At 62.0% G+C, this 7920-nt stretch overlaps 1 long non-coding RNA gene across 1 annotated transcript in view; it reads left to right on the top strand.

Moving 5' to 3' along the window:
* The window catches only part of LOC118501410, a 17672-nt gene extending 10823 nt beyond the window's left edge, over positions 1–6849 (top strand). Inside the window, exon 3 of the long non-coding RNA XR_004904059.1 lies at positions 6772–6849. This is a non-coding gene — a long non-coding RNA (uncharacterized LOC118501410). The remainder of the gene's footprint in view (positions 1–6771) is intronic.
* Positions 6850–7920: the final 1071 nt, after the last annotated feature.

The following is a 7920-nucleotide window of genomic DNA, read 5'->3' as shown; positions in this document are numbered from 1 at the left end:
GTGGCGGTCACGGTGGGTGTCCCTTTGCTGGACCTGGATTCCACTGCGTCACAGAGATTCCAGTGACCTCCATCTGCATCTTTCACGCAACACTCCTGCTTCGCTAGGACCTGGAGGGGTGAAGGGGGAGGGCTGGGTCTGCTCTGTGCTCCCAGGTCACAGGGTGCGGTAGAAAGTGGCCGCTGGTCCCTTCTCGGCCCCGGTGGTGGGGTCACCGGGAATTCACCCCCTGGGCCACAGCGACCTGCAGAGCCAGTGCAGCGGTGGGCCGTGGCTCTGACAGTCGTCCCTGAAGGATCCCAGTGGGGTGGCCTTCAGTCACCTGCAGTGGCCTTTACCCTTGGTGCCCTGGGAAGGGACCCTCAGGGCTGCCCGTGACCCTGCCCAACGGGAACCGTCGGCAGCCAAGGGGCAGACGAGAGGGAGGGAGGGCGGGGGTCGGACATCTCCTGTAGCGCTGAATTCCGTGTGCGTTACCTATGACACTTAACGTGGCCTGCCTCAGTTTCCCACTTTCAGAATCGGGCTACGTCCCAGGGTGGCTGTGAGGTGAGTGAGTGAGGTTCCCCTCGGGCAGCCAGCAACTGTGGGCTGTGGGGAGCCGGCCGAGCCGGCTCAGGAAGGCTGATTGGGTCTGCACCCCGGGGCCTCCTCTCCCAGGGAAAGACCGAGTGCGTGTTGGTGAAGCCCTCACTGAGTGTTTGTGGTGCGTGTTTTCTCGCTGCCTTGCTGTGCTGTGCAGGAGGCCGCCCTCGGCTGCAGGCAGGGCAGAGAGAAGCAGAGACGTTTCTTCAGCCTGAGGCCCCATTCCCCCTGCTGAGCCCGGAGCCGCCGGGGTCTCCAGGGCGGGGCCAGGCCCTGGCTGAGGCACCGGGGAAGTAACCCCCGTTGCAGACGCACGAGGGAGTGGGCCCCCGTCCAAGTCTTTTCAAACAGGCCTCAGAGGCCCGGGAAGGGGGTGCGGGAAGGTGCACGGACGGCCTGCAGAAGGGACCTCCTGCACCCGAAGTCCAGGAAACCCCCACCCTCTCGGGGGGTTCACATTTGTCAGGGAGGTCTGTGGGCCCATGAGAGCCCGGTGGTCACTCCCAGGATACCGCCCCACTGCCCAGAACCCACTCTCAGGGGCCGGCGTCACCGAGCATGTCCTCTCCACGCGCCCCCTGCACACCCGAGGGGACAGTGCTCATGAGCCGGGCCTCCTCCAGGCAGCACCCTCCCAGCGCGGGGACCTGGGAGACCTCCGTCCCTGGGTCTCGGTGGCCCCGGGGAGCCACCGTTCCCTCGGACAACAGGTGTGGGGGCTGTTACAGGCTGCACTGTGTCCCCAAAGATGTGGGCATCCAAGCCCAGCAACCGGCAATTGGGTCACTGTAGACGTGACCTGTGCAGTTGAGGCCCTAACGCAACAAGACTGCTGTCCTCTTTTAGGGACACGGACACGCACACAGGGACAACACCACAAGAACTTCAACATCTGCCCCCAGCACAAGGGAGGCAGTAACATTCTGTCCTTTAAGCTGCCTGGTCTGTGGAGCTGCGTCTCAGTCACCGGGAAACTGAGACAGGAAGTTAGGGGACTCAGGGAAGGACTGTGCATGCCCTGTACACACACGGCACGTGTGCCCCACACACAGGCGTCCTTGCCGTCACACCGGCCCAGATGACCCTCACCTGCTCCAGGACGTGGAGGGGGCTGCCGCCCCAGCCTGGACCGGGTCCTTGAAGGCACCTGGGTCTGCAGAGCCTGCTCCTGGGTGGCTACGCCCCCTGCAGACACCACCACCTGCAGCTCAACACTGGCCTCAGAATCCTCAGAGGGCGCCACCGATAAGCCCTGGTGTTCCAGCAGCAAGGTGCTGTCCACGCCGCTGTCTGTCGAGCTGTGCTCCATGTCCCCAGCCAGCAGATTCACCCTGGGCTGGGTGCTCTCTGTGACGGAAGAAGAAAGCCGTGACTTTTGGTGGCAGGGGCCTGCAGCCAGCCCTCCCCAACCACTTCTGGGGGAGATGCCACTTCGTCTGCCAGCTCAGATGGGGCCGTGCGGTAGCAGAGAAAAATACTTTGTGGGGCGAGGTGCAGCCTTGGCCCCCAACACCACCGGTCATCCCAGACGGGGGGAAGGGGGGGCTGGAGTTGAACCCAGCAAGACAGGTCTGCATCCGGACCCCTGGGACCTGGGAATGTGGCCTGGTTGGACACGGGGTCTTTGCAGACGAGGGAGCCGTACTGGACGAGAGTGGGCCCTACGTCCAGTGCCCACTGAGGGTCATCAGGAGACAGACCCACGGGGAAGAGGCCGGATGAGAACAGAGGCCGGTGCTGACTGATGGGCGCTCACTCGAAGGAGCACCCAGGAGAGCTGGCCACTGGAGATGAGATGACTGCAGGGGCGGTGGGACCCCACCCCAAGCCTTGGAGGAAGCCAGCTTGCCCCACCCCTAAATAACACCTGGATCAGACTTGTGGCCTCCACATCCGGGAGCTGGTCAGTTCTGTGTCTTTCAGCCCCGAGTTGGGGAGGACGTTTCGCAGCTCCGGGAAGCCATACAAGCCCCGTGTCCTGTGCACCCCCTGTGCACCCCGAGGTCTAGGCAAGCAGAGTGGGGTCTTCCCCAGCACACCCGCTCCGGGCTCTAGTGGGGGAAGCAGACACCGCCCCAAAGGCTGAGCTGCGCACGCTGGGGACGCGCAGGGACTGGGATGGGGGCTTACCGAGGTGGTCCTGCAGCGTCTCTGGAAATAAACAGAAAAAGAAAGTCCCATCAAGGGGACAGAGGAGGATCCAGGGGTGGACGTGGGAGGGGAAGGGAGGTGGCGACCTCCTGCAACTGGACCTCACCTTGGGTGCTTTGCTGCTGCTGCAGCTCTGCCCGCGCTGCTCCTCCCTCAGCTCGAGCTGCTTTTCTCTCAGCTCACGCTGCTTCTTTCTCAGCTTCCGCTTTATCTCCTTCTTCTGGGACAGGGCCTGGATCCTCTTCTGCTGTCGGTGCAGCAAGCACCCCACACCCAACAAGAGCCCCACAAGAGACAGCAGGGTCAGTGAGAGCACCACCATCCGAGGCTGTGTGTCCCTGAAGAAGGCACCTGCGAAGGAATAGTGTCAGGTCCTGAAGGGACCTCTGTCCCCAGAGCGCCCAGACTCTCACTGTCACACAGTCAGGACGGTTTTCCTGAAAGTCTCCACCCCCATGGGATGACATGGCACAAGAGGTACAGACAGTGTCACTGACGTCCTGTCTGCACCCCCCCCCACTGACTATCTGTCCCCCAGTCAGCAGAGTCTGGTGACGAAGAACGAACTCTGGGGCTGGGGGCCTGGGTTCCAGTCCCGGGTCTCCTGCCCGACCAGCGCTGTGACCTTGAACTAATGACGTAACCGTCTGTTGCTGCGTCCTGATCAGGGAGAGCATTAGGTTAGTGCTTATGCAGTGCCTGACGCAGGGTGAGTGCCACGCAGGTTTCATTCAGTTTTGAAAACTGAATAGTTTATTTTATCCTGTTTACAGCGAAATCAGGCACCTATGCAACTGCTATGCACGGTGTTCGTCCCGTCCTGTGTCTCGGTGACCTGCCCGCTCCAGCACAGCGAGCAGGCCCGTGTCTCTCCCCCAGGGCAGCGCCCACTGCGCACTGGGTCCCCTCTGGTGGGCACCCCAGGCTCTGCCCTTTGTCCCGGGGATCACTTCTTTAAAAATACCCGGTCACAGGGGTCACATCCCACCACTGCAGGCTGGCCCGTCGGGTGGTCCCCAGAAGTGGGTTTTGCATCAGCCAGTGAGCCGTTCCGGTGCAGACGGCCCTGCGCCCCCACAGCACGGGTGCCGACCCACACCAACACCATCCAACACCGGGAGCACAGACGGCTACGGGACTGTCTCCCCACAGCCCGCCACCAGAGGGCGCCCACCACCTCGTTTGTCCTGCTGCTGCCAAATTCCCAGGAGGAAATAGTTCCGTTTTGTCAGATTTGGCATCTTCCTGGGAGTTTTACCTTCCTGGGAACTGATGATTCCTGTTTTTGCTCTTTTATCCACCGTGTTCCTTTCTATTGTAAGGACATTAGCCTTTCACTGAGATTTGGGGTGTATGTATTTCCCCTCCTGGTGTGTTTGCTGAACTTTCCCATCTGCCCCCATGTCCCACGGTCTGGCAGCGTGTGTGGCAGGCAGGAAGTGCTCAGAAGGTGTCTGTGACATAAACTGTTTCAGGGGAAGGAGCCCCACATTCCCGCTCTGTGCCACACAGGGACCCACTTCAGCAGGAGAACCCACTGCCTTCCCCAAGGGGCACCAAGCAGGCCAGGGCAGGGGGCAGGGCACTCACCTGGGATGGAAAGCCTGGCTGACCTCTCCTGGCCCAGCAGGGGGCTTCTGATGACACAGGAGACCCCCTCCCCAGAGCCGTCTTCCAGGATCACAGAGGCTAGGGCTGCATAAAGGCCCTGGGGGTCTGCAGCCGCAGATGCTGCCTCCGAGGACAAGCTCTGTCCCCTGGCGTCTGTCCACTGGATCTGGGGCTGCGGGTACCAGCCGGCAGACATGCAGTTCACACGGATCCCTCCAGCCTCGTAGCCCTTCATGTCAATGTGGGGATCAGAGCCCAGCGCTGGTGAGGAGAAGTGAGCTGAATCGTGGGGAGCCCTCTGTACTGGTGGGGTCTCCTCACCAGGGAGGGGCGCACACACTGACGAGCCCAGCAGGGACTGACCAGGAGCTGCTCCCAGCGTGTGCTGTGCAGCAGAGACTGATCCCCGAGGGGGCCACTGCCTGACCCTGGCTGGGCCCTCGTGTGCTGGATCCAGGGGGCTCTGGGCCAGAGCAGAGGCTGCTTCCCCCAAGTCCCCTTAGAGACTGCCGCAGCCTCCCCTCCCCCCTGCCCCAGACAGGCTGGTCCCTGGCAGAGCCCCTCACCCCACCCTGGGCAAGCATGGAGGTGGTGCCCCTTAGCCTGAGTAGGTCACACCCCACTGCCCCTCGCCCTGCTGCCTGTCCAGTGGGGGCTGTGCGCTCCCGTGAGTAGGAGGAGACACACGGTGTCCTGCTGCCGCCCGAGCGGGAACTCATATGCAAGGCCCCTCGGGAGGCTCCTGCTGCCCTCACTGCCAGGCTGCTGGGCTCTCCCTGCAGGGTCTCCCCCCGGGAGTGTCCACAGCGAGGCTGTGCAGAGGGGAACCTGTCCCACGGAAGACAGCGGACCCGGGGCCAGGAAGAGGGGAGCTACTGCCACCTGTCCCCATGCCCCTGACCAACGGAGGGGGAGGCAGCCCTCTGAGGACCTGAACACACAGAGTCCTGCAGGGGGGCTCCGTCGGGGGAGCCAAGGTCTGCAGGAAGGGACAGCAGGCTGAGGAGGGACCATGCGGGGACAAGGCCAGGGGGCCGCGCCGTCCCTGCTCCACCAGCCCCCACGCACTGGAAGCCACAGGGCAGGGCTGTGTCCGGGGAAGGAGAACTGATGCCCGGACACAGGCAAGTTTGTGGGGCAGCACCGCGGACAAGGTGTTTCCTCACTGGGGTGGGTCATGGCCACGTCAAGGCCACTCAAGGGTGGGGTGACAGCACAGAGGAAACAGGAACTGTATGCAGTGATCCACCTCCCTGTGCCGGCTGTGAGTGACCAGTGACACCCGCACCATCCTGACCGCGTCCCGCCCAGAGCCCAGCGCTGCTTCCACATCCTCCGAACCGCACCGAGTCCTCCCTGATGCCCCCTCTGAGACACCCCGGCTCCCCTGTCCCTAGGGGAGCGTCCTCCCTCGCTGCACCGAGGACGACACAACCTGTTCAACTGCAGCTGTGTTCCCGGGGGTGGGGCAGGGGAAGTGGACCCCACAGGAGTTGTCCCTGCAGCTCAGCCTCCTGGACCCACCACAGCGGGCGCCTGAGGGTCCCATGGCCACGGTCTCAATCACACTGAACCCAAACACCAGGTGGCACCCACTGTGGGGAGGTCTACTCCTCCTTCCTGTCCCCGACCTCCACTCCGCTCTGAGACTGGTGGGTGCCGTGGGGGTCTCTGTACTGGGTGCAGGAGCAAGTCACTTTGGGGGATCCCTGGGTGTGTCACGGGCCTCAGAGGCGCCGACATGGAGGCCAAGGGGGTGGATGCTGCTGAGCAGCCCACATGCTCTGGGGTAGGTCTGCAGCCTCTGCCCCCGCCCACGGAAAGGAGCCTGGAACAAGTCTGACGCTCACCTGCCACCTGCAGCTCCACCTGGGCTTCTGCATAGAAGTCTCCATCTTGGAAATAACACAGGTAGTTCCGTTGTCAGAGACGCTGACATTGCGAATCCAGGAGAGCGGCCTTCCCCGCAGTGACGTCCTCATCGTGAATCGAAGTTCTCCCTCGAACTCCTCTGCCGGGGTGTCCTCCTGCCCGTGTGCATACACGTGCACTACCTGCCTAGGGCTGGGTTCCGCCCATGTCAGCTCCTTGTTCTCAGCGCTCATCTTCGGTGACAGGTGACAGGGCAGGTCTGCGTCTTCACCCACCATGGCCAGGATGGGCTCGGGGGGTCCGACCACAGCAAACTCAGCGGTCATCAGAAGGGGGGCTCCGTCAGGTGAGCAGGCCCAGAGGGCCACGGGGTAGTCCCAGCAGGGGAGAGTGAAGGTGACAGACACCTAGACGGAACTCAGTCCCTCACCAGGTGCGGTGTGGACAGGCAGTGCAGGGTGGGGGGGGGGCGGGCGGAATCCCGGGTTCTGGCTGGGCCCGAAGGGAAATGGATTCAGACACACAGACGCACAGCCGGTCCTACCTGAGCAGGGCTGAGCCAGCTGGACCACGGCGAGGCACACAGGGAGGGCAGGCAGCTGGAGCACCAGGCACCTCCCCATCCTGACCTGCTGTGCACAGAGAGAGGCCAGCAGGGGCTGGGCAGCAGGGACCACCTGGGCTGCCTGCCCAGGGCCGACCCAGCTGGCACCACTGGCCATCACTGGGGACCCAAGAGCCTCCTCTGCAAATGTCCCCTGGGGGTCTCTTCTCTCCTTGATCCCTCCATGGAAATCAGCCATGACCATAGGGGCGGTAATGCAGGTACCTATCCCTCGCCAGCAGGGGAGCACCGGCTCTCCTGTGGGAACCTGCTCAGAAGCCCGCCGCTGCCCCCACTTCCATGCCCCAGCCAGTTGCCCACCCCCAGACCACCCCCTGAGGAAGTCAGGCCCCCTGGCTCTGAGTAGCCATCCCCCTGCTGCCCCCTGCAGCCCACTCTACACAGCAGCCAACGAGTCCTGCCCCTCACCTCCCTCCTGGGCAGCTCCTTACAGGGGTCCCTATGTCACCCAGGGCAGAAGACCAGGGCCTTGCTACCCTGTGCTTTAAAAATGTCTGACTGTTTTAGGGAATGGCTGGGTTGGGGGGGGCAATAGATCAGGGAAAATAGAGACAACTGTACTTAAACAACAATATAAATAAATAAATAAATAAATAAGGTAAAATCTGAAATTTTTTTCAACGGTATGGCTAACTTTTTTAAAAAGATTTTTTAGTTATTTATTATTTTTGAAGAGGGAAGGGAGGGAGAACAGAGACAGAGAGTCAAATCAATGTGCGGGTTGCTGGAGGCCGTGGCCTGCAACCCAGGCATGTTGCCCTGACTGGGAATCGAACCTGCGACACTTTGGTTCGCAGCCCACACTCAATCCACTGAGCTACACAGCCAGGGCAGTTTTTTTAAATGATTTTCTTTGTTTACTGCTAGAGAGTGGAAGGGAGGGATAAAGAGAGGGAGAGAAACATTCCTCTGTGGCTGCCTCTAGCACACCCTTCCTGGGGGCCTGGCGACAGCCCAGGCATGCGCCCTAGTCCTGGATTCCTCCAGCCACCCTTTGGGCCGATGGCCGGCGCTCAAACCACTGAGGCACACCAGCCAGGGATGGAAAAGTTTATCCTTAGTCCATGGATCACACT

The sequence above is a fragment of the Phyllostomus discolor genome, chromosome 6 (genome assembly GCF_004126475.2).
Source record: "Phyllostomus discolor isolate MPI-MPIP mPhyDis1 chromosome 6, mPhyDis1.pri.v3, whole genome shotgun sequence".
Taxonomy (NCBI): domain Eukaryota; kingdom Metazoa; phylum Chordata; class Mammalia; order Chiroptera; family Phyllostomidae; genus Phyllostomus; species Phyllostomus discolor.
Note: the sequence above shows the minus strand (reverse complement) of the source record. Positions and strands in the feature narration are given on the sequence as shown.